Here is a 6000-nt window from a genome sequence, read left to right as displayed (position 1 = left end):
TTCCAGCCTACTGTCTATTAGAATTGCAGGCAGGGGGCCTGTGTGGTGAGAATTTTAGTCTTTCTGTGTAGCGTCCATTTGTGGGTACGTTAGAGAAATGTGGGCAGTTGAGTTGGAAAGAGAACGATTTCCCTTTTTAAAGTTTAAAACCCGTTGAATAGTATTGAAACAACATGTCAGAATATCTTCCAAAAATATACTGACTATTGTTTTCTTACAAATGTATTTTGTAGGGGAGGAAAAATAATTTTCCTTCTAAACTTCTGAGTTCTTAGCTGAGACCTCTTTTAATAAAAGATGGATTAATAAGAGGAAAACATGCAGATATTTGATTAACATTTGACTTCATATGTTTTGTTACATATGGGAGCTATCCCAGGCAAAATGAGTAACTCCCTGAGGTGACTTGGAATTCATGCTTAAATATTTTAAGAGGCACATAGGCCTCTTAGGGGAGAGGAAATGATGGTTAGGAAGATGACACCCTTAGGAGAGTTGATGCGAGGGCTACTCGTTTGTGACCGAGTGTGTCTGAGTGTGGTGTCCCCTTCTCGTTTCCTCTCTGGTGACAAATCCCGCTTCCCCGGTTGATGAAGCCCCGGGGAGGGGATTTATGACAATTGGTTCCTTTTAGAGCATCTGTCTTGAGGCAGACAAGGGAGTTCAGAGAAAGCCTCTGCCTGCATTGTTCTTTTCCAAGTGCCTATCGCTCCCAGTAACCAACACGCCAAAGTGGCGGGCTTTGGGGTGGTACGTACTGAACCCCTACTATCATGTTTTAGGGTGACATATTCTGCCACCCTTCAGCTTCCAAGTTCTGAACACATTGAGTATGGGTTAGTGTGCAGTGTTAGTTCAACAAAGCAGTTTCTAATATAATTCTTAATTGCAGGAGACCTGTTTATTTCTTGCATTAAAATAAACAGTATTTTGTGGTAACAAATTTATCTTCCTTATGGAAATAAAACTGTATGTGAAAAAGCAAAGCAAATTTTTTTTTGTTACAAGCACTTGTAAGTAATCAAAATAAGATATTTTGTAGTTACCTAAATGTGAGATGTACTTAGTTTTTTTGACAATTCTGTGAAACTGAGAGTTTCATCTCCATATGGACTAAATGGCTTCTCTGCATCAATTACCCTTGTGTGTTTGTATTTCTGGCAAATCCATCCTACTTGGCACCCTTTGTGATGTGGTGATGGGTGGTGTGGATGACTGCTGTGTAGCTCCTGGTCCTTTTTGTGATGGAGGCCGTTCTAAACTGTACCTTGCTTAAGCTAAATTAGATATTTTAAATTCTCAAAAAGTAATCCTAATCAGTCAGATGGCATTGTTCCACATCAGAAGGATGAAATGATCAGTTCCAATAAAAATGCTGGTCACAGCAAGCAGGTGCAGAGATGTGCGCCCGTGGGGTCAAAATCACAGAGAAGCCAAGTCCAGAATATCTTCAGAACAGCTTAAATATAGTGTGCTTGCAGAAGCCAGCAGGAGAGAGCAGATTCTGCAGGAAAAAGATCCTGCGGCCTGATACCATCCAGACCAAAATCCAGTGCCGCCCAGGGAGTATCACAATAATTTGGTTCATATTTTATGAGATTAGGTCATTTAGATTTCTTACACCTCAGAGAAACCTTGAAAGTGTATCATCCCTAAAAAGCTTTAAACAATTATGCAGATAATGAAGGGCCTTCCCAGGTGGCTCAGTGGTGAAGAATCTGCCTGCCAATGCAGGGGACATAAGAGATGTGGGTTCGATCCCTGGGTCAGGAAGATCCCCTGGAGGAAGGCCTGGAAACTCACTCCAGTATTCCTGCCTGGGAAATCCCATGGACAGAGGAGTCCGGCAGACTATAGTCCACAGTGTCTCAAAGAGTTGGGCATGATTGAGCAACTGAACACACACACTCACAGATAATGAAATGTTTGAAACAGTCCTTACAAAACACTGTAAGAACATGACCCTTGTCAAAGATGGGCTACATGAACATGCCGAAGTTACAATGAACTAATATTCATGGACTTGCCAATGATGAAAATTATATTAAAGGTATAACATAGTGTCATTACCCAATCCAATATGATCACACCTCATTATATCTCCAAAGGCTCTTTTTCCAATAAGGCCACATTCTGAAATTCTAGGTATTCATGAAATGTGAGGGGACATCATTCAACCCACTTTGGCTGTTATTGTTAGTTGCTCAGTCATGTCTGACTCTTTGTGACCCCGTGGACTCTAGCTCACCAGGCTCCTTTGTCCATAAAATTCTCCAGGCAGGAATACTGGATTGGGTTGCCATTTCCTTCTCTAGGGGATCTTCCTGACCCAGGGATCGAACCTGCATCTCCTGCATTGCAAGCAGATTCTTTACTGTCTGAGCCACCAGCAAGGCCCATTCAACCCACTATATAGACCTAAACATCAGACCTAGTCCTATGAAACTAGTGGGAAAAAAGAGATGGAATAAAATCTTCATGACTCTGTAATAAGCAAATGTTGCTTAGAAAAAAACAAAGTAGTAACCAGAAAATAAAAATCAAGAAATCAAAAGCTATCAGAATTTGACACTGTTGAGCTTTGAAATACGTATTACTAAAATGAAGAGGTTAACCACAAAGGAGAAGAAAGTATTCGCAATATACATTTCTAAAATATATTTGAATCTAGCATATGTGAAGAATTCTTACAGCTCAGTGATAAGAGGGTAGACAAGCTAGTTTTTCAAAAATGGGTAAAAATATTTAAGCAAACATTTTATAAATAAACATTTTATGTATCAGTTGACCTACAGGTACATAAAAAGTTGTTTTGTTTCATTATCAGGAAAATGCAAAGTTACAGTCTCACTGTGATAATGTCACACATGAACTAGAAAGGATGAAAAAGCCCTAAAATATGGAATGTTGGTGAGGATGGGGAGGAACTGGCCTATGATTCTCTTTGGGAGAATATAAATATAAATATATACATTTATAAATATGTATATTTATAAATATATACATATATAAATAAATATATAAATATAAATATAAAGTGGTACAACCAATGGCCTCAGTCATTTGATTGAGTTTCTTAAAATATTAAACTTATTCTCCTCATGGCTCAGCCATTCCATTCCTAGATATTTAGCTCAGAGAAACTGAATCGTAGTTTTACAAAGACTTGTAGAAAAGTATTCATAGTGGTTTCATTCCTAGTAGTAAAAAACAAATGCAATAGGAAAAAACCTCAAATATGCATCACTTCATAAGAATATAATCAAAATGGGATATATTTCATTTAGTAATAAAATGAATAAATGAATGTACAGTAACTTGGATAAGTGTCAGATGCATTTTGCTTAGTGAAAGAAGCTAGATCATACCTACTGTATGTCTGTCTTTATATAAAGTTCCAGAAAATAAAGTCTGATTTATAGTGCCAGAAAGCAGATCCATGGTTACTTGTGACTGGGGTCTGGATGGAAGGCTGGGTCATGATGTACCACTAGGGAACTTTGGAGGGTGATGTAAAAATACTGTATTGTGATGATGCTGGCAGTTTCACAATTATATACACTTTGGATGTTACACTCTAAATTGAAATTGAAATTTTGCTTTTTATGTGAAAACACAAAATGCTTATTTATTCTTTGTTTCAATATATAAAGTCATAATTTTATTTCATAGACTCTTAACCATTAGAAGTTGCATAATCAGCTAGTGGTAACCATTTATGTGATTTTTTCTGGCAGTGAATCTTTGGACCTCTTGTCATAAAATAGTCGAGTTGCATTTACATTTACCTTACTGCAGAGAAATTTAAGTCCTTGATTAGATACACTTTTAGAAACTATTAAGGATGGGACTCTGGGTCTCTTGTAACATTACAGTCTCAGGGATTTTTCTGTGTGAGATGATGGGATGAAAATGGGACTGCGCCATCTCTGAACACCTGGGGCCCTTCTATCAAGACAGAGTGCCATCCTGGCGGGTTGTCACAGGTAAGACCGGCTCAGGCTCCAGTGTGATGGGGCCATGGAGCGAGGGGCCTTGGTCAGTGTGACCCCCGGTTCTTGACTCTCCCCCGGTAGTGGAGTTCTCTCTACCCAATCCTGCTGCTGCTGCTGCTAAGTCACTTCAGTCGTGTCCGACCCTGTGGAACCCCATAGACGGCCGCCCACCAGGCTCCCCCGTCCCTGGGATTCTCCAGGCAAGAACACTGGAGTGGGCTGCCATTGCCTTCTCCATGATCAAATCCTGACAGCTTACAAATGAGGAAACTGAGGCCTGGGAACCGAAATAACCCCTTAAAAGATACACTAGCAGGGCTGAGAGAAGAGTCAGTGTCCTGACCTTCATTCAGTGGTGGCACTTTCCAACATACAATTGGCTTTTTAAAAAGTTGTGGCAGCACTGTTTATAATAGCCAGGACATGGAAGCAACCTAGATGCCCATCAGCAGACAAATGGATGAGGAAGCTGTCGTACATATACACCATGGAATATTACTCAGCCATTAAAAAGAATTCATTTGAATCAGTTCTAATGAGATGGATGAAACTGGAGCCCATTATACAGAGTGAAGTAAGCCAGAAAGATAAAGACCATTACAGTATACTAATGCATATATATGGAATTTAGAAAGATGGTAATGATAACCCTATATGCAAAACAGAAAAAGAGACACAGATGTACTGAACAGACTTTTGGACTCTGTGGGAGAAGGTGAGGGTGGGATGTTTCGAGAGACCAGCATCGAAACATGTATATTATCTAGGGTGAAACAGATCAGCAGCCCAGGTAGGATGCATGAGACAAGTGCTCGGGCCTGGTGCACTGGGAAGACCCAGAGGGATCAGGTAGAGAGGGAGCTGGGAGGGGGTTCGGGATGGGGAATACATGTAAATCCATGGCTGATTCATGTCAATGTATGACAAAAATCACTACAATATTGTAAAGTAATTAGCCTCCAACTAATAAAAATAAATAAAAAAAAAAGTTGTGGTAAAAAAACACATTATTTAAATTATTTAATATAAGTTAAAATATTTCATGTTTGCCATCTTAATCATTTTCAAGTTTATAGTTTGGTAGTTTTAAGTACAGTTACATTGTTCTTGAACTTCCTCAACTTGTGAAACTAGAACTCTGTAGCCATTGAGAAAAACTCACCTTTTTCTCCCACCCCAGGCAGCCACCATTCTAATTTCTGCTGCTATGACTGTGTTAGATCCCTCTGAGCACTGATCCGGGTCCTAACAATTCATGCACAGGTTTCTTTTCCATCAGCCTTAACAACATCGGAGATAAAGTATGTTTCTGTGCAAGCTCTATGCTCATATTCATACGTTTGGCTCAAAATGTTAATAAGTCACAATTTACAAATTTGAAGATGTCAGCCAGTGACACAGAGAATTTAGTTTCTGGTTTTTACTTCAGTTTAACACATGTTTATAGCCTATCTCCTATGTGTCACAACAATGACTATCTCTTTTCAAAGTGGCTTGCCATGTGATTGAGAAAATGATCACATAAGTAGTAGTGTTAGGCTCAGGTTGAAGTCCTGATTGTGAATTACAAAGTGGAGGGCAACACTGTTTTCAATGAGACCAGGGAAGATAACACAGAATAATGCAACTGCCTATATCTTGAAGGTTTCTAAATTTAGTGACCAAAAAATGTGTCAACATTTGCGCACACTGAGTTTTGCCCTCAGCCCATTGAAGTATATACATTCCATGATCAGTCATCCCAACTCCATTGAATCAAACCACGTGGACACCATAGACTGCTTTTGAGGTCAGGGTCTGGAAGATGGTACATGCTCAAAAACTCAGTGAGCAATAAATAACTCCAAATAGTGCTTTACCAATAACATTATTTGCAGCATGTTTTTCCAGATTGCTTTAAATAATGTTAGTAGCAATCTTGGGATCAAAGGCACATTCTTTCTTGTAAAAGAAAGTCATGAAAACCATGTTACCAAGAGTGTATGGACCGGCTGCTTGCTGCTAG

This window comes from Cervus canadensis, chromosome 31, assembly GCF_019320065.1.
Source record: "Cervus canadensis isolate Bull #8, Minnesota chromosome 31, ASM1932006v1, whole genome shotgun sequence".
Taxonomy (NCBI): domain Eukaryota; kingdom Metazoa; phylum Chordata; class Mammalia; order Artiodactyla; family Cervidae; genus Cervus; species Cervus canadensis.
Note: the sequence above shows the minus strand (reverse complement) of the source record.